General features: G+C 51.2%; 1 protein-coding gene and 1 long non-coding RNA gene across 3 annotated transcripts in view; one reads left to right on the forward strand and one right to left on the reverse strand.

Annotated features, from left to right (window-relative positions):
- Positions 1 to 20,233, forward strand: part of Twist2 (twist family bHLH transcription factor 2) — a 45,381-nt gene that overhangs the window by 15,439 nt on the left and 9,709 nt on the right. The window lies entirely within an intron of this gene.
- The window catches only part of LOC132648125 (uncharacterized), a 47,242-nt gene continuing 33,248 nt past the window's right edge, over positions 6,240 to 20,233 (reverse strand). Inside the window, exons 3-5 of one of the 2 annotated variants that reach the window (XR_009586511.1) lie at positions 18,894 to 19,058; positions 15,760 to 16,253; positions 6,240 to 6,637 (exon numbers count right to left, since the gene is read on the reverse strand). This is a non-coding gene — a long non-coding RNA (uncharacterized LOC132648125). Of the gene's footprint in view, positions 6,638 to 15,592; positions 16,254 to 18,893; positions 19,059 to 20,233 lie in introns of those variants that run through there. The other variant, XR_009586510.1, reaches the window with a different exon arrangement.

Genomic DNA, 20,233 nt, shown 5'->3' on the forward strand with positions numbered 1-20,233 from the left:
TTCCATCAGCTAGGCTGGAAGTGGCCAGAGGTGAGGGGCAAGCACTCCCACGCTCAGATAGCCTCTGCCGCTCTCTCTACCATAAATATGCCAAGCTCTCATAGGTCTGCACCTTCGTCCATGATTCAAAACCATGCATTCCTTTTGTAGAGACCTCAAGGAAGCAAGAAGTTAATGGCTGGGGTCAGTCCCCTGCAGGGGCCTCCTCCATGAATCAGAGCCCTGGGAGCAGGGTGACTCAGAGCGGAGCTTGTGTCTCCTGGCTGTGTGAATAAACAAAGCAGGAAAGTCTGACTGGTCCCTGGGGTGCAGGGTGGGAGGTGGCTCTCAGCTCTAAGGATGCCCCACCCAGCCCAAGAGCCAGGTCAGCCTGAGGAAGAGAGATCAGGGGGGAAGGCTGGACCCTACTGGAACAGAAGCTGAGCAAGTCAGAAACAGACCAGTTAGTACTTGTGGAGCTGATGTCCTAGTGGGCTGAGGTCTTGGGGGGTCTCGGGGTACCCTGAGGATAAACTACCACAGACACCTGCTGTGAGGTTGTCCATGTCTGGACTGCACAGACAGTAGGCCCCCCATGCCATGCCCATGTGCCTTCCCAGGGTTTGTATCTTGGTGCTGGGTAACACTGATTGCCCATCCCCTTTCCTGAGCACCGAGTACCAGGGTACCACGGTGGTGGAATCTCTGTCTCTGTCTTCTCCTTCCACAGGATCCAGAGTATGGAATCTGGGGTGGGGTTCAAGTAAGATCAGAGGCTCCTGGATTCTCCAAGCGTGCAAGGTTCAGAGGATCTGGCTGCATGGTGACTGAGGGTCCCTTCTATTGCTCCTGGGGGTACAGACATCCTTGCCCTGCAAAGGCAGAGGGCCAGAGAGGGCAGTAGGTTCAAATGGTCCACACCATTCTTTCACATTTATCTTCAAAAAAGCCCAGGGAGGCTGGGCTTCTTTCATTTCATGGATAGGAAAACTGAGGTCTCCAGAAACTGGATAGCAACAGGCAGAGGCTAGGAAGTTAACCCAGGTAGCCTGTGCTTTCAGCAAATTGCCTACAAAATTCCATTTCCCCCTATAAAACATGCCCCGGTTCCTAGTGAGATATGTTTTTGCAAATACAAGACGAGCATTCATCCCAGCTGCTGTGTGTACCTCCTAACAGTGAAAGCTGACCTGGGTCATAGCCAGGCACTTGCTGGCACTTCCCATACTCTTGTCAACTGCTTCCAGTTGGCCTGATGTGTTCACTGCCAGAAGTGTGTCACAGCCTCTGTGCCTGTGACCTGGAAGATCTACCCCTAAGCCTGTAGATTGGGCCTTTATACGCTCAGGGGTCAAGGGCAAGCTGTTTTGGGAGGGGGGCTTGTTTTCCTACTGAGGCATAAGAAATCAGCTCCTTCTCTCTGCAGAAGCCCTTGATACCCTCCATGGCAAATAGCCTTTCCGTGTGTAGTGTGAATAAGTAGCAATTCATGTGTCTCCTTGTTGGGACCCATTTCCCACTGTTGTGCCACGCTGAATCTGCTTCTCACCGCTGTGACAAAATGTCTGATAAATCGGCCTCAGGAAGGGAGCGTTTCTTTGGGCTCACTGAGGCTGCAGCTCATTAAAGGGGGGCAGGGCAGGGCAGGGCAGAAGGCAGCAGGAGGCACGGTCAGGAGGCAGGGAGATGATTGCTGGTGCCCAGCTCCCTTCCTCCTCCCTGTTCAGTCCAGGACCCCCTCCCCATCCAAAGAATCTTCCATCCACACTTAGGAGATGTCTTCCACGCCCAGTTAAAACTCTCTGGAAAAGTCCTCACACACCAAGAGCTGTGTCTCAGGTGATTCTAAACCCAGTCAAGTTGACAAGGAAGAGGTCAAATGTTATCAAATGTCTCTCCCTGTTATGGGGCCTTTCTCATTTCCCTGCCTTGTGGTGCTCCGCAGGGACGATTGGCCTGACCCTCTCGAACTGTCCTTCACATTGTCCTCCTATCCGCAAGCTGATCTGACTCACACTGTTATTAGAGTAATAGGAGCTATATGTCCCACAGCGTGGGTGGCATTACTTGCCAAATGTTGGTTCCTTTACCCTGATGCCCACCCACTTCCAGCAGTTTGACCAACCTGACTGCCCGTGCCCTGTCTTGCTTCAGTTCTGCATCACGTGTGACCTCTCCACACCATGCCCAGTGCCCACAAAGAACAGAGAGGCAGAGGTCCAGATGCTGGTCCCTAAAACATGGCATTCTCTGATGTCACTTTAAGGAGGACACCCTTCTGACCTTCTCTAGCAGCTGCTGCCAGTGTCCACCTGTGGGAAAGCTCTAGTCATCCCTGTTAACACTTACTGTAACCCCTGAGGCTTCCAGGTACCAGAACGCCCTCTAGTGATGGTCCTTAGTTATGACATCTAGTGAGCCCCTGTCAGAGTCATTTGTGAGCCCATGTTCAGCTTCCTTCCCCAGAGAGCAGAGGGCCTATCACCAAGTGAGCCATGGACTGGTGAGCACCTGAGGCATCACTGCATGCACAGAGGGGTGGCTGAGTCCTACCGACAGGCCGAGTGTGTGTGCGTGTGTGTGTGTGTGTGTGTGTGTGTGAAGCTTCACCACCGTCCAAGTGCTAAGAACTAGAAACTGATGAGGGAGCCACCTCCATCGGGGTCAGTGGAGTGTGTCTAAGGTGGATGGTGAGGAGAGTATCCCACAGAAAGCCAAGGGCGGCTTTGGGTATGGTTCTGGGACCAAGAAAAAGGATGGGGAAGGCCTCAGGAGATGGGCCAAAGCTAAAGATCAGCGTCAAGCAGCATCAGAGACCCAGTCTAGAGGAGGCTCAGCAAACAAGCAAAAGATGGATGAAATAGAACTAGAGTTCCCATAAAACTGCAGGCTGAGAAGACAGCTGGCATTGCCCAGTCTCCTCCTTGTCCGTACGTTACTCCGGAAGACCCGGTCCTGTTGACACCAGCCCCAGAGACTGCATGTACTGGCCCAGCTGTGCCTTCCTGCGCCTGGCTCCTGATGCCTTGAGGGAAAGCCTCTCATCAAGCATAACAATCTAGAATGAGCTCAGGTAGGCACTGACACTGGAGGCCCCAAGCTCCCACCTGCTCTGCCGGGGCTGCTGTCCGACAGTGGCTCACAGCAGGCTTCATCTGCCTCCACAGTCAGGCAGGAAAGGAAAGCCGTAAGTCTGCTCCCTATGTCCCAGAAGCAGAGTGGGGAGTCTCCACATGGCAAGGGGCACAACCCACTGAACTTAGGGGCACAGCTGCCCCAGACACTGGTCCCCTTCCAAGCTATGCCCCAGGAAATGGAAATGGCATTTCCTGGGGTTTGGGGGAGAAGAGCGGGCATGCAGGCAACCGTGGGGCGACTGTGTCCATGACAAGCACATTCTCAGAGCAGCCTTTGCTGATGTCATGTGCTAGAACTCTCTGTGACAGAGTGAGTTTCTAGAGGCAGAAAGTAGGTCTCAAAGGCTCAGTGGGCATCAGGTGTCCAGGCCACAAACAAGGAGAGAATCTATCATTGTGTGTCCAGGGTGGTGGCAAGGCTTGTGTCACCCTAGTGTTTGGGAATATATGGGAGTTTGATGGCCTGGCCTAACCTGGGCGGGGGGCCTCTGGTGGGCGAAGCGTTCCGAGCAGGCTGTGGGGATTTAAGGAGGGGTGAATCGGCAAACTGCAGCAGCAGGGAATGGCAAGCAAATGGTTTAGGTGTAGACTTGCCAAGGATGAGTCTGGGGAAGACGAAACAGAGAGATAAGGCCAGCAAAGTCACACTAGGCGTGAGCAGGACCGATTTACATGGGATTGGGAGTTTACTCCTAGTTCAGCAAAGAGCAGTTAAAGGAAGGAGCTTTGAGGAGAGAGAGAAGGAAAAAGACTAGTCCACTGCTGTGGCTCTGCTTCTGGGGAGACAGAGGTTTGCATTTTCTCAAATAGCAATCTGGGCTCTGGGCAGAACTTACAGAAGGCAAAAACAGTCTTGGTACCAGGAAGCCTTAAGGCTTCTCTGCATCAGAAGATTCAAGAGCAATAGGAAGGTCACACACGGATTGGGAAGAACAAACCACAAGTCTGATAGAGTTAATACCCAAGGGGCTGGAGAGACGACTGGCTCTCCCAGCACCCACATAAAAAGCTGGGTGTGGGGAAACACACCTGCAAACCCAGCGCTGTGGAGCAGACACGGAGCTCACAGCTGGGACAATGGATTTCGGGTTCCCTGAGAGAACCAGTATCAAACAGAGGAAGACCGCTGACATCAGCTTCTGGTGTCTATACGGGTGAGTGTGCTCACTCTCTCACACATGCACACACACGCACACACATGCACACAGGCACCACACATTAATGTCCAGAATATATAAAGAGCCCAGAGATTCAACAATTAAATTAAGGCAATCTGAATAAAAAGTGAGCCAAAAGTTTGGGTAGACATTTCTCCAAAGAGAGAAGTGAGCAGCAAGCCTCTGAGATGTTCCACAACCATGGCTGACCTTCAGAAATACGCTAACGCAAACCACTGCAAGATGCCACCTCAGCCCAGGAGGAAGCCTCTCGCAAAGCCAAGGAGTCCCTCCAGTGCTTTTGGTCACAGATGTCCAGGCATAAGGCAACACATCCCCGATACTTCCTTGCTTGGCGTTTTTCTGCTCTGTTACAAAATAACGGGACGGAAGTAAGTTGGATGCTTCAATATCCAACAACGTGGAAGTGAGGAGGAGTGACGTTCAGATACCCACAGCAGGTGCAGAGTGTGTTTCCAAACTGGTACGTGGAGGCGAACCTGTCCCCAGGCTGGTTCTGGGGACAGCAACATCAGATGAACATCACAGACCTCGGCTTCCCCAAGGGAACCGAGACCTTTCCACTCCTCTGTCTCAGGCACCAGGTTTGAGAAGCATTCCTGACAGGTTCCTTCACAAATCTCTACAAGACGGAAGGGCCGGAGCCCTCCTGTAAGAGCGTCAGTAAGACCAGCCATTCTAAACTGTCCCGGTGTACGCAGGCCATGTGTCCATGACATGAAGATTCCTGCAGATGGAGCTAGCACTGATCACCTGTTTGGCTAGTTGTCCAACTACTGGAAGTTTTGTGGGCATGTACTGGGATCCCACATTTGCTCCCTGGATGTGCCTGTCTTCTTCTTCACCCGCAGGTAGATGTTATCATAGTCCCTGCAAAGCACATACACCCCTGGTCACTACCGAAACCCGGCTAGATTCTCTCTTGAAAATCAGTAGCTCTGCTTCAGGTTAGAAATCGCTAGAAGACTTGACACACATGGGGTATGTACCTAAGGCCACCGTCCTGATCCACCAACCCCCACACACACCTCTTTGAGCCCTGAGCCCCAGCCATAGCCTAGGCAGATCTTACCGTGGCAGCCTAGAACACCGTTTCCCTGAGCTGAAGTTCAGGTGGGTGAAAGAAATGACATTCACCTGGGCTAGCCTTGACACTCAAGGGCACAAAGTTGACCCTGAACCCCTAGAACTGACCCAGGAACTCTATTTGGAGACTCTTCTAGGGATGTGATTGCCAAAAGGTGAGGAGGGTGTGAAGATCTGTTACAGAGACCCTGGCCGTGAGTCATCTGCCTTCCAGCTACCATGCAGAGATATCTCCTGTTTTGTGCTTTAAATTCTAAAACACAATATAACGTTTGCCACCCTTAGTGTTTTAGGTGTGTGGTTCTGTCTCTGACCACACTTACACTGTTTTTTAGGTGTGTGGTTCTGTGGTGCTGACCGAGCTTGTACTGTTTGTCAGGCTTAATTCCTCTCACACTCACTGTCAGAACCATCAGTGCCCCCAACTCTGCATCCTCATCCCCAAGGGTGATGCTCATTAAAAACCAACTCCCACCTCCTGCCCTGGCTCTTGTATCATTCTATTTTCTGCCTCTGGGAACCTCACATGACAGGAATCCCACAATTTTTATCATTTGTGACTAGCTCATTCAGTTAGGGTATGCCTCAAGGCGCACCCAGGTCACAGCTATGACAGGATTTCATTTTTTAAGGCTAATTGATAGTTTGTGTTGTACAGCATTAAGTATATTCACTGGTCTGTGAATGGGCACTTGCCTGCTTCCCACTTTTGACTTTCGTGAATTCTGTGGCTACAAGCAAGGGCTGCAAATGTCTCTTCTGTCATGCTTCTTGATGTCACTGAGCTTGCTGTGTCACCTGGTGACCCAGGTAGGTGAGGCCACCGGGTCCGAATTGAATGGGAGTTGCTGACTTGTCCTCCAGATGTGAGCGGACTCTCACAGTTAAGTTCCAGGTTCTGGGTTCTATGCTCTCTCTGCCACGCCAGTCTTCTCCCTGTGACCAGCCTCCTCAAGAGGCTCTGTCCGTGACTTCACAGAGAAGCATAACTGAAATCCAGAAGGACTGGAGGACAGAACCAGTGCGTGTTACAGCGAGTGGATTCACTGTCTTCTTGCCACTAGAAGGCTCCAGGAGCAGTGCTGTCGCAGTGGAAGGCAGTTGTTGGCGTTCCCTTGAAATGGTTTGACCGAACCAGGCAAGCCAGGGAGGGAGGCGGGGCAGCTGGTGAGCGTTACTCTCTTGTGCTACAGAGGACTCAGTTCTATTTTTCTTCTCTGGGTTGAAACGGGCTGGCCAGCCGCCCCTCAAGGAGCCCTGATGACAGGAGAAAGAGGTGTCACCTTCAGGGGTCAGCAGAAAAGAGAGCCACCTCAGGACCCTCTGACCGCACTGCCCATTGGAACAGAAAAGTTACAGCAACTTCCTCATTGGATAAAGGTGGACTTGGCCAAGAGATGAAAGATAGGAAATTTGGATGACTCCATGATGCTGGCCAGCATTTCCATAGAGGGTCCCTGTGGCTTTGTGTTCCATGTAGCTAGAAACTATGGGATCTCACACCATCTTTAAGGGCTGGGCTTCAAGCAGCTGCAACACTGCAAATTCCTGGTGACACAGGAGCCAAGGGCACTCTGTGAACTTCCACTCCTTCACCAGGGGATACCGTGAGTCAGGCCATGCAAATTCCCATGATGTCAGCCACTCAGAAGCTGAGCTTCTGGGAGTCCTGGGTCCCTGTGCTTTTCTCCCCTGCCCCAAGTAGCAAAGCATAAATAAACAGATGGAAAGTTACCTCACAGATCCCTGGCAAAGCCCTCTGGCCTAGCACAGCCCTGGCTGGGTGAAAGTTTACTTTAGAAGATTCTGATGCAATAGAGAAAGAAAGAAAAGACAAAGGAGGTGGCTGGCCATGGGCTTTATGAACTGTTGGGGCTGGATGGAAGTGGATGCAGGAGGGGCCCAGGCTCCAGGTCAGGGTTCAAGTCTCCAGCCCTGTAACTAGCTGTGGAGACCGGGATTTCGGGAAGAAAGAAACCTAGACGATGATGATTTGTGCCCGTTAGAGACTACTGATATTAGTGCCAGGAAGCTCACTATTAGAGACCACAAGGCGTCTGTGGTGCTGTTCACTCATAATCCCAACACTCGGGAGGCTGAGACAGGAACACTGAAGTGAGCTTACGGTGATGGGGAGACGGCTCAGATGCTAGTTTGCTGCAGGATGATGAGGACCCAGGCTTAACCCCAAGCCCATACACAAAAGTCGGGTGCTATGGTGAGTGGTGTGGTACATGCCTCCAATCCCAGCAGTGCAGAGGCAGAGACAAGAAGGTCCCTGGGACTCAAAAGTCAACCAGCCTAACTGAGAGGTTCAGTGAGGAATCCTGTCTCAAAAAATAAGGTGGAGAGATGCTGAAGAAAACTATCCCACCCTGCTCACATACGTGAGCACACACGACTGCATACATAGGTGCACACATAAATACCCCCAATTAATAAATTATGCAGATAAAGTTGAAGGCCAGCCTCAACTACACAGAAAGGTCCAGGCTAGCCTCAGAAACACAGTGAGATCTTATCACAAAAATAAGTACAGTGGCTAAGAATACTTGTTGCTCTTGCAGAGGATCGAAATTTTGTTCTCAGAACTCGTGTCAGGCAGCTCACAATCAATCACCTGTAACACCAGCTCTGGGACCTCCAATGCCCTCTTCTGACCTCCACAGGCACTTGCACCCACATGCAAATATACATAATTAAAAATAAAGTATTTTATATACAAATGTGCATATTCACACACATACACACAGATAGACAGACATAGGATGCGTGAAGCCAGAGCAGATGGTGAATGGGAGTACGTCCATCTGGGAGGGCTTGTGTCTAGCTGAGTCCTGCTCCCTAACCCAGGCACCCCACTGTTAGGCAGCATTGAGTGCCAGCAGCAGTGGCAGAGACAAAGCCCTCACCTATGATGTCATCATGCCAGAAACCACATCAGGAGAAAGAAAGTGTATGAACCCACAGGAGCCTTCACCATGACTCCCCCCAAGGCCAGTGAGCAACCCAACAGAAGCAAAAGAAATCAAATTCCCCAGAAGCTTAAATTCTAGGATATTTGAAAGAAAAATAAATGTATCAATCTTTCTAAAGAATACATCGTCCGAGAAGGAGGAGGGTGTCTTTATGGGACATAGTTTAACATGGATATATTTACAAAGTTTGTAACATACTTTGGCAAAATGTGCTAAGGAGCATTCAGTGTATTCTTGTTCTTTTGCTCATTTGTGTCAGCCAGCACCCACAGTCAGGAAAGAGAGCAAGCGTGGGTCTGAAGCTTGTGTGCAGTAGCGCTCCTGAAACAATCGCTCTGCTACTTGAGCGTCAGTGACTGACAGGAGCCTCTTCCTGTCCGGCAGCTAGGAGCAGCAGGCTCTGTGTTGCATCAGCAGGGGTGTCTGGGAAGACTGTTTTTGTCTTTTAAAGTAATTCCACAGGGGATGGCAAGGGAGAAAGAGAATCGGCAAAGCACACCTCATTCAAAAATGCCACAGTGGCTTCTAAAACCTTGCGTGCTGATCTAAAAAAAAAAAAAATAATAATAATAATGATAAAGTAATTCCACAGGAACTAAAAACAGACAGGACTACTGAAGAGTAGAAGATAAATATTTGCAGATGATACAATTGTCTTTCAGGATCCCTGCCCCCAACCCTATCAGCAAGGCAAGTGTCACTCGGAATCAGTAGGACCCATGAGCAAGCTTTGATGGAGCTCAGCTCTTACCAAGGACAGAGTTCAACAGTCCCTCACACATCAGCAATAGCCCACTGCCCCCTATTGTGAGCCAAAAAGATGCCAGCGGCTAGCTAGGGAGATGACTAAATCAGTAAGGTGCTGTCTTGCAAGCATGAAAACCCAAGTTCAGATCCCCAGAACTCATGTTAAAAAAGAAAAGAAAAGAAAAGAAACCAAGTCTGGTAGTCTGTGTGTGCCTGAAATCCCAGTGCTGGGGACAGGAGGCAAGCAGATTCCTTAGGATTGCTGGCCAGCCAGCTAAGCTTACCCTCAGTAAGGCCGGTGAGAGATCCTCACCCTCTCTCTCTCTCTCTCTCTCTCTCAAAAATAAAAGGTGGGTGGTGGCTGAGGAAAGACACCAGAGAGTTTCCTCTGACTTCTACACACACAGACACACACAACCAACACAACACGGAAAAAAGATCAGATACTATCCTGTATATGCCAAATGAGAGAGGTGGCAGATTTCTATACAGAGAAGTCTCAGCTGGTGAATACAGCAGAACATGGCTTTGAATGACCAGTTCTGCTTACAAGGCAGTGTTTGGAAACTCGTCACTACGCCATTTCTTTACCAAATCACATAGGTAGCCATTTCAAAGTTGCGAGACTGTGAGAGCTGGGACAACAGAGGTGTCAAGATTTACACAGAGAAGCCAGGAGGGGTCTTCAGCGGCTTCTGCTGTTTCAGGGGTACCGTGTAAAACAGCTGAGTGCGTTTTGGGGAGCACGTGCGATAATGGATGGCCTGAGCAGTCCTCAAGAGCAAGCTAACACTCATCACATGCAGGTAGAAGGTGAAGGGGACAGTGCAGGCCCCCGGGTAGAGAGGGCTGCATTATTCCAGGGTGAGGACAGCCAGGCACGGTAGAAAGCTGAAGCCTGTGTGTTGGGTGCCCTCCCTCCAGACATGTCCTAGGCTTAGCTCTTTGTCACGTGTGGCCACCCTGTGCTGTCAGAGCTCACCTTACCTTGCAGCATTATCCCCACAAAGAACCTTTCCTACAACCCTCCAGTCTCAGTAGCCAGCAGCCAGTGGTCCTTTCAGAGCATCCTGAGGAGCAGAAGCAGGCAGCCTCCCCGCCATCCAGCGGGGCCCCAGGACTTATTAAGGCCATGGGAATCTCCAGACCTGCTCGGTGTGCAGGGGTCTGGTGATTGTCAGAGCCCGGCTGGGAGGGTTGTGGGTCAGCTCCTGCCCCTTGGCTCTGATGTAACAAGTAGCAGCAGGGGCCCAGTATTCCCCCAGGTGCTCTCCACCCTGCTCTGGAGTCTGCTTCATTAGGAGACGCCACACAGGAGCATGTTCCTCCAAGAGCAGGCGTGACTACATGGAGTTAAGTCTCCAACAGTCTCTGCTGTCTGCCTGTGACCCCTGGGATAAATTTAGTGGGGACTGAAGAATGTCAGGGCTCATAGTAGGAGTCTGTGCACCTCCCTTTATAGCAGGCCATCTTCTGGAGCCGACTGCCTCTGAATGTTTAAGTGTTAAGGTTGCAGACAGTGGTGAGGATGGGCGTGTTGAATGTAGGAGCATGGACCTCACTCTTGGGGCTGAAACACCCAAGTCATAAGAAGTCAAGTCATAATGCAACAAGAAGAGTGCCCCGTACGATCAAGCTGCGCTGTACGATCAAGCTGCCCCGTACGATCAAGCTGCGCCATAGGCTTTTCTTGGAGGAGACTGCCCAGACACAGAAAGGCCAGAGTATGAGCAACCCATCCTGAGACAGCACAGCCTCTGCTGTGAACCTCTGCTCACTTGGGTCTCATCTTTCTTTACCTGGCTTGAGTTTCTTAGAGGCTTGCGATTGGCCCTGTCTTGGTGAACCTGGTTATTGAAGAACTTGAAAAATGAATTCTCTACTACCAAATGACAGTCTCAGCCCGGGACAGTCCCAGCCCATTCTCCTAAGACTGGGTATCCTCAACTCTCTGAATCCCGTTGCTATAAACGACAAGCCCCGCTATGTGTACCTTTCTGTCAGACCACTGCTCTAGTGCCTTAGGCATCTCTGCCTCCCTCTGCCCTGTGGCCCTGGCTCTACATCAACATGCCCTCTGAAACCACACCCATGAAGACCAGGGCCTGGTTACTGCTTTTGCAGTATGTACATCCTTGGGGAGCTGGTCTGTTGGTCAGTGCGCACAGGCAGCTCTCTGAATATGCAGAAGGGAAGGGGTGCTGCTTTGGTGCCATGGGGTATGGAAGGGCTTGCTAAGGGGAATGAACAGAGATAGTTTATGAAGGACTAGCTAACAGCAGAGTAAATAGAGTCTGGGATGAACAGTGACCACTGGGTGGACTGACTCAAAGCTGGCAAGTGCGGGTTCTCTGGGGAGGGTGCAGGCTGTGTGTGGAACCTCAGGCCACTGATATATTGGGCCATTACTCATAATTAGCATATTGTTGAGTGAGTGGGGGCACTGGCCAGATTCACCCAGGGCTCATCTCTCACAGGCCCAGCTGAGGGAGCCTGTCCCCTGATGGTAGGAGAGGTGGCTCCCCTTTATCTGTACCAATCGCTGTCCCAACCACCAGCCTGCTCCTTCCCTCGCTCATGCATTCAGTTGTGACCTCAGCCTTCTTGGGCTGGGAGGTAGAGTCCCAGGGAAGAGACTTCGTGGGGCTTTTAGAAGGTGTAGGTTCTCTTTCTAAAAAGAAGAGCATGGTTGGAAAGTCTGGACTCCGCCCTAAGTCAAGCTAGGCAAGCTGCCTTGCTGTGGGGTCTCCTATGTCATCAATCTCAGCTCAGCTCAGCCACCAGGCTGAGTGGCCCCATCCGTTCATCTGCACGAGTCCCGTGAGCACCCTGTACCTGCATGCCTGGAGGAACAGCACACCCTTCAGATGGAGTGCAGGGACTTCCCAGCTCTAGAGAAGAGAAGGGCCTTGAGGACCCGGGCTTCCCAGCCACACCCACCTTTATCTCCCCTCTTCACACACATGAAGCTATCTGTGTGGTGTGGCCTGGGAGGGCTGTAGTTCCAGCCCCTCTGCATCTCAGAGGGGGAGAACAGAGGTCCACCTGCACTGACTTGCCTTCTCAGAACCTCCAAGGCCATCAAATAGAGAGGAGGCAGGAAAATGCATCATCCTGGTTTTCCACTTTCATGCTGTGGCCTCAACAGAAACACAAACCCGGTGTCCCTCCTGTGCCAGGATGCCCTGCCTTACATAACAGACAGTCCTTGGGAAGCGTGTAGGAACTGAAGCCTGTTGCTCTCATCCCAGCCTCCCTAAGGCTCCCGCTGGCCTCGTGACTGAGCGTCGCCTCTTTCTGCCTCCCCATCAGGAGCTAATGGTCTGTAAAAACACTCAGACTCCTGAGCTATGCCCCTGCAGGAGCAGAGTGCTGCAACCTAGAGCCTGATTTTGCTCCGTGATGATTGTGGGGGTCTGTTTGGAGTTCTGGGAGGTAAGAACTCAATTTTGAAAGTCCTCCAAGGACAAAGGTTTTTTTTTTTTTTTTAAACAAAATATAACCATGGTTTCTGAGTTGTTCTGCCAGAAAGCTGGGGCACCCAGGATCAGGTTTCCTGGGCCAGGTGTGTCCCTCCAGGATGGACTGCTCAGGCAAAGCCACCAGCCAGCCAGTGAACGCCAGGGTCTCAGTCTGCCAACAGCTTCCAACATTGGTCCCCTGGTTAGGCTTCCTTCCATGGTTCTTTCTCCTTTGTTCTGCTTTTCAGCTAAGTCTAGAAACCTGAGCAGGGGCTTGGAGGTCCTGAGTCTTCCCCCGCTAGGATGTATTTACTTATGAAGCTAGGTTGTGGGGCTAGATATGCACACCAGGGCCCCGGGCATGCTAGGCAAGTGCCCGCTACTGCGCTGTTCTGAAGTCTCCATGTCTGCTCTGCTCCTTGGAGCAGGGCTGGGAGCCCCGAGAGAGAGCCTGGTGTTTACTGACTCCTGTTTTATTGTCTGGACTGGGAGGCAGCTCTGACCTTTTCCTGCCGTGGAAATGTCGTCCTCTGTAGGAGTACAGGGTCTGTCTGCACACACAGGGGAATCCATATAGAGTCTGTACACACAGGGGAATTCACGCACACAAGAGGATCTGTGCACAAGGATATCTGCACACACGAAGGCGATGTGTGTGCACATAGGGAACCATGTACGATGAACTGTGTACACGTGAGGATCTGTGCACACAGCAGGAGCTGTACAAGGACAAGGACCTGTGCACGTAATGGGAGCTGTGCGCACATGGGATTCTGCGCATGTGGATTCATACACATACGGAAATCAATGTGCACAGTGGGGGTCGTGCACACGTGGGGATCCATACACACAGTGGGTGCTGTGCACACATAGGATGCCGTCCCCACACTGGGAACTTTGCACCCATAGAGATCTATACCCACAAAGATCCACGCATGCAGGGTGGGTGCTGCACCCTCGCGGGGAGCAGCAGAGCCCCAGGGTCACATACCAGCTCTTTTTTTCCATTTGACTCACTCCTAAAATTCTCTGCTGATTTAAAATCCACTCCTGCTTGCTTCTGCAGCTGTGGGTCCCTAAGGAGCCTGGCTGGCTTACTTGACATTAAACAGGAAAAATCAGGAGAGAAAAGACAGAGTAGGAAGGGAGAGAGGGTAAGGGACCCAGAGCTATATGCTCTGCGAGGCAGGGACTGCCCAGCCGCTTTCAGCAGTCCTTGTCCCCTAATTCCAGCAGAGCCAGAAGGTGTGGGACTTTGAAGACGTAGCAGGGGAAACAGTACTGGAGACAAAGGATTTTCTAGCAGCCTGGATAAGGAGGAAGCCTAAGCCCACTGAAGCCACACTTCTGTTCCTGCTCCATGGGCATTTGAGAGGGCCCTGGGGAAGGGGCAGACACTAAGCCTTATGAGGAGGCAGGCTGACAGGGTTGTTGTCTCTGCCCTGCCAGCTGCGGGACGCACATAACTGTGGCTATTCTTCCCCCTTACATCTGCGGGACTTCGGTGATGGATGGCTGATAAGGCTGGCAGCTCTGGTTTCAGTCTGTCTCACCCAGCATTAACTGCCTTCAGCCTCCCCACCACCCTGCTTATCTGAACCCTGCTCCCACTCAGCTGCGCCCCTCCTCCCAAGGACTCTTATGGTGAACCCCGGCAGCCGAGCTCCTTCCTAGAATGAAGACACTGTGGACTCTCACAGTGCTTGGAAGATGACATGGGGTCCTCACCTTCATCAAATAGCGACCTGCACATCCTCGCCTCTCCCCTGAGGTCCTGCTACCCAGGGCCACCCTCAGGTCTCCTTGCCTCCCGCTGCTGAAGTGAGCTCCCACGGTCCCCAGGACAGAGGGGCAGGGGCCCCGCCCAGCCCAGGGGCTCCCCTGCACATTACCTGGTTTGTAATACTGACCTTCAAGGCTGACTTCTGAAACTGCCCTGCCTAGCCATGCTAAGGTTAAATCCAAAACAAGACTCTAGGCCTGCAATGACTCATGAGCAGACTTAAAGGCTGTGGTTCCATTGCACAGCCCCCAGGATAAGTCTGGGGCAAGGAATGGACAGTTCCCTCTGTCTGTTTGGATGCTGGCACATGTGCTAAGGTTAAGGTGACAGAAATGGTCCCTGAGAAAAGGACCCCTTCCCCCAGTGCCAGCATAGCTAAACAGGTGGGCTCTCAGCCAACAGCTCACTCCTCCCTGAGGAAGATCCTTGTGTCTGAGCCACCCATTCCCACCAGCACACGCACCCCCACACCCATCACTTCGAAGGGACCCATCTAGCTTCCTGGGACAGCACGGGTGAAGGCACATTGGGGCTAGCAGCTTGTCTGTGGAGGCCACAAACACATCGATGGGCTTGATGGCACAGCATCCCTGAGAGTCATGTTTCCTTCCTCTTTGCTCCCAGAAGTCTGCAGAGCCTAACCAAACCACACAGATTGTCAGGGGCTGAGCCACCATAGCCAGGATGTGCAATGGGACCTTTCTGGGTTACCCTGGCCTGAGCTTCAGAGCAGTGCACCCTTCCCTCTCGAATCACTGTGCTATGTCCTGGGCTATGGCCGGGCTCTGTGGCGTCAAGGGCCCGCTCCTCTGGTAAAACACTAGGGCCTTACAAAACCCTGACAAGGGCTCGCCGACTTGGCCCATTCACGTAGTGAATGGAGGAGAATGGGATCTGGTCTCTGTAGCTCTGCGGAAGCCTGGGTCATGGTTGGAGAGCAGCACCTATCACTGTGACATTTCTCACCTCCCAGTGCTTCAGAGGGGGCTCATCTGTGATCTTAAAACTGTACTTGGAGGGTCAGACTACACGTCAAACCACTAGCGGTCTTCCCACAGGCAGTGAGTTTCTTCCTACACCAAGAGAATGGTCCCCACATTTCAGTGCCTGCCCAGACTTCCTGGTGACTGTTCCAGACAGAGGACGAAGAGGTACTATGGACTCTCCACCCCAGTGCCTGAGGCTTAGCTCTTCCCAGGGCCAATTGTGTCTTCAGCCAACCAATTACAATGCCCTGAACTTCAGGTAGACCATTTAAGGAGAGGGTGTTTTCCTTACAATGCATTAAATGCCTCCTGTGGTTTTCAGTTCACAGTACAAGCTTGCAAGAGAAGTCTGATCTTGCATGCTGTGGGGTACAGTGATGAGCACGTACAGTAGTCCTCTTCCGTCTTCCCACCATGAACTCACCTTATCCCGCATCCCAAGCATGCTTCTGGGCTGTCTTCAGGTTGTCAGGGCGTGAGGTGTTTGTGAGACTCTATGCCTCCATCCTAATGCGATGAGCCATGGTTCAATGTCCATTGAGGTGGAGGGGTGGAGATTGGCAGGAAAGGGGGGTAGGGATGGGAGGCGGGAAGAGGTAAGTGTTTGGCAGTGGTGCTCTGATGCCAGCAAGAATAGTCACACAGAAATCCCCAATCTCCAGCTTTGCCCCGCTACCACAGCAGAAGTGCACCGACCCCCTCGAGGAGGACAGAGAGAAAGCTGGCAGCATGCTGTTGTTGCCCTGGAAGGCTTGGGCTGGAAAATATGTCAGGAGGTCTCAGAACATGCCTGAATACCACCCCTCCCCTTCCTGGGGTTGGGTGGGGCCATGTTTGAATGGTTCCAAGTGATGAGCCAGGGAGGAAGTAGTGCTGGTATTTCGTGGCTGCACACATCACTCTTGTTGTCCCTAGTTCCTGAAAATGACACAGGGCACAGTCATAAGATTTTGGGTTCAGCCTGACTGGGCAGAATGGTGCCAACCCCAATAAGCCAGAGTTGAGAGAGCGTGGCACTAAGCCTCAAGGTTCAGCTTGTATGTTGTTGCACTGAGGCCTAACTCACCCTGACAGAACCACACTGCTTCAAGGCAAAACAATCCCATCATACACTGCTGTCTTTCACAGCCTCCTGAAAAATCTTCTGTCAGGCCATTTCCCTCTGTGAGAAACGTATCCTCCAGGACAGCTGAGCAAAGTAAGCCATTTGAAATCCACGCCCCAGGAGCTGCGGAAGGCGCTTCTTACCAGTTTTCACAAATTATAAAACTCTTCCAGGGTCTGTAGGATGTGAGCTGGATGTGGATCTCTGAGATCAGATTCCCTTAAAGTCACACAAGTTAGAAGACTGAGAAGTTTTAGCCCTCTCTCACTTCCCATAAGCATTATTTCAAATTTTTATCTGTGGTTCAGATTTATTAGCTTATTTTCGGAGTCCCGCCTCGGGTAAGGGTTTTGTTGAATTTTTTTTTTCTCCTCTTGGTTTACTTTCATCCTTTTTATTTGATTGCAGGGCAGTGCTTTGTTTAAAGTGAATTCAACCTGAATTCTTGAAAGCTGCACAGGACATCTGCATCACATCTATTTACTGACCGAGCTTGATTAAAGAGAACCTGGGAGGGAAGGTGGATTTTTGGATCAAGGCCTTAAGTAGATGGCTGAACTCACTTATAAAATTGACATTAAAACATTTTGCATATTCATGGGGTCTGTCTTGGCAAAAGAATTGACTATGGGATGTTAAAATGGAGTTCAAGTCTCAATTGAAAGCTTTTAAAGGGCAGTTAGGACAGCATCGGTCCCCACAAAGAGCATCAGCCCTGGTTTTGCTGGAAAGTTTGTAGCGAACATTCGGAGACTCAGTTAGCGCCTCAGCTCTGCCAGTTCCAAGATCTTGTTTGGCATCTCGGCCCCGGAGCTTTGCTATAACTCAAATGAAAGTCATCTCTGGCTTCCAACCTTAGGAATATTGTCACTCTCAATAGGAAAAAAATGATGCAAGGACATGTGTGTGGATCTAGGAGTCTCACATATGATTTCTCCACGTCCACCAAAGACAAAGAGCCTGGAGCAGGGGCCACTCGGTGCTCTTCAGAACGCCAGTGCCCTGGGCGTGTCCACACACCCCGCTTTCCAAGCTGCAGCTGGCTCCAGTGCAGGGGCCCTTCTCCTAGCGTCAGGCCAGTGGGTGGCCCTGGAGTCCCAGAGGGGCAGAGAGGGAGGATGTGGAAGCCAGCAGAGAAGCAGCGGTGCTCGTCTGACTGGCTGAGTCACCTCCCTGTGCTCACACCGACTTGGTAAACTAGCCGGGATCATGTGAGTCTAGAATCCCACCCCAAACCTGGACCCAGCAAATAACAACTAGAGTGAACCTGAGGCAAAACTGCTCTTTTTAGAGAAGAGATGTGCATGCCTGTGTATGCATCCCTCCACGCATGCAAGTGTGAGTATGTGTATGTGTGAGCGTGCGTGTCCACACGTGTGTGTACATGTAAGCAGGACTGCCTTTATCCATGTGTATATGTGGATAAATATGTGTTATATATACATATACATGGGTGTGCACACGCCACACACATTTGTGCACACAGATGCACATGTGTGACACCCATAAACAAACTCTACTACTCTCTAACTGGCAACACTTGAAAATGATTTTGTCTGTCCTGAGCATGTGCAGAATCTTCCCACGCATTAACAGCCATGAACTCAGCACTTATATCACAGTAGGGGTTCTATGCCACCAAGAGATGATGCAAAGTCTACAGCGTGCTCTGTTTGTTTGTTCTTCAAAGCATAACAGCCTCTTTCACTGGAGTTTACAGGAGGACGCGAGCGCACTCTGAAAATACTGGGCCTTTCATGGGGGGTTCTTAAGAGCCCACAAATACTGGTATTCTCTGGGGGTTCCCAGACACCTAGGGGTGACTGTATGTGTCAAGTTTGTGTGATAACAAGGCACAAAAGTCCTATGCCCTGTTATTTGACAGACAACCCTTCCCATCAGTCCCTGCTTTCTGGGCCTAGAGCAGAATGCTGTGCTCATTTGCATGAGCGGTGTGTGTTGTTGAGAGATGGCTTTCAGAGAAAATTCTGCTTGTACTCACACTGCTGTGGTCTCTAGTTTATGCACCCCGGGAGGAATAGGTACCTGGAATCCCGGAGAAGCTGGTGGATGAGCCTGGAGCAGCATTCCTCCTCACAGCTGGCGGCCTCCTTTGTTAATAACTGCTCTGGGACTCATGTGTCTGTTACAGAATTGTTAGCCCACAGTGAGCACCAGCCACGTGCCAGGTGTCTCTTCACCTCTGGTGAGGTTGTACTGCCCGTTTTATAGATGAGGCACGTATTTCAGAGAGAGGCTCGCCAACCTGTCCCTGAGCTGCCTGGCATGTAGGAATGAAGAGATAACCTACTTGGCCATGGGCCCAGCTCAGCCTGTTGCTCCACAGAAGCCCCACCCCTGAGCGTTCCATTTGCTGGGTCAGTAGGCTTCCTGTCACTCTCGTGACCATGTCTACAGTTCTGGGGGATGATCACTCCTAGAGCCATACTCACAGAGTCAGGCAGGTGCTTCAGGAGCTGACACTGAGCTCACAGGGTGTATCCCTTGCCGTCAGCAGGAACATGATTCCCAAGGTTCTCCCCGTGACTCCCAGTGCCGCAGAGACAGGAGCATCTGTATCCCATAGGCCGTCACTGGTTCCCCCGAGGCTGTCTTCTCTAGAAAAAGGACCAGAGATGTGCATATATGTGTACATTCATTCCTGTCACTTCTTTTTTATTATTTTTTAAAGATTTATTTATTTATTACTTACACAGTGTTCTGCCTGCATGTACACCTGCACAACAGAATAGGAAACCAGATCTCATTACAGATGGTTGTGAGCCACCATGTGGTTGCTGGGAATTGAACTCAGGACCTTTGGAAGAGCAGTCAGTGCTCTTAACCTCTGAACCATCTCTCCAGCCCCTCATGTCGCTTCTTACTTAAGAAAAAAAAAATCACTGTTTAGGAAAATACAGAATAATTGTTTTCCTATTCAAAAACTCTTAGAGAGCAAAATAAATGAGTAAAATATCTTTTAATGCCTACCATTTATGGATGCAGGATTTTGACTCAGGAACACTAACTTTTAAGAATTTAGCGATTCTGAACATATTTCTGGACCTCTCCACTTTACTCAAGTGGTCTGCGGCCACAGAGCATCTGCCCAGAGGTAACCAAGGAGTCCTTTCCCAGCCCTCCCGGCTCAGTGGCCCTGAGGATCGCTGGACTGCTGCTTCCACGCCTTGCTTCCTGCCCCTCCCCCTCACTGCTGGGGCTGTGCACTGACTTGCAGAACCTCGGGGCTGGGGGCTGTTAAAATGTGCAAGCACCTGCTTGGTGGGTGTGTTGCAACGTTCAGCCAAACAGAGCAGGGAGCCCAGCTGTCAATCACCACGGTCTGGAGACGGCTCTGTCACCTGCTTGTAGACACTTCCTAGGTCATCCTCCTCTCTTCCCTCCTCCCATCGCCTCTCACAGTCCTGCCTCTGTCCTCCTTTGTCTTGTATGCTGGCTCAGTCCTCTGGTCAGCAAGGGCTGCCCCCTGCCTGCCCTCCCTCCTGGATACCTCCCACTGTAGGTTTCCATTTTATATCTTACAAGACTGCACATTCCCAGATCCCTTATTGCTGCTTGCTCTGTGAGTTCTGTCATAGGCAAGAAGCACGGAGCTTCAGAATTGCACCCCAGGGTCCCAGATTCAAATCCTAGCACAGTAAGACAGCCAGCTTTCACAAGGATAGTTATATTGTTCGCTCACTCTCCCCCCTCCCTCACCTCCTACATAGGACCTGCTTTGGAAACTGAGGCAACTCTTGGATCTCTATGAGCTAATCAATATGGCCTCTGT

The sequence above is a fragment of the Meriones unguiculatus genome, chromosome 15, assembly GCF_030254825.1.
Source record: "Meriones unguiculatus strain TT.TT164.6M chromosome 15, Bangor_MerUng_6.1, whole genome shotgun sequence".
Taxonomy (NCBI): domain Eukaryota; kingdom Metazoa; phylum Chordata; class Mammalia; order Rodentia; family Muridae; genus Meriones; species Meriones unguiculatus.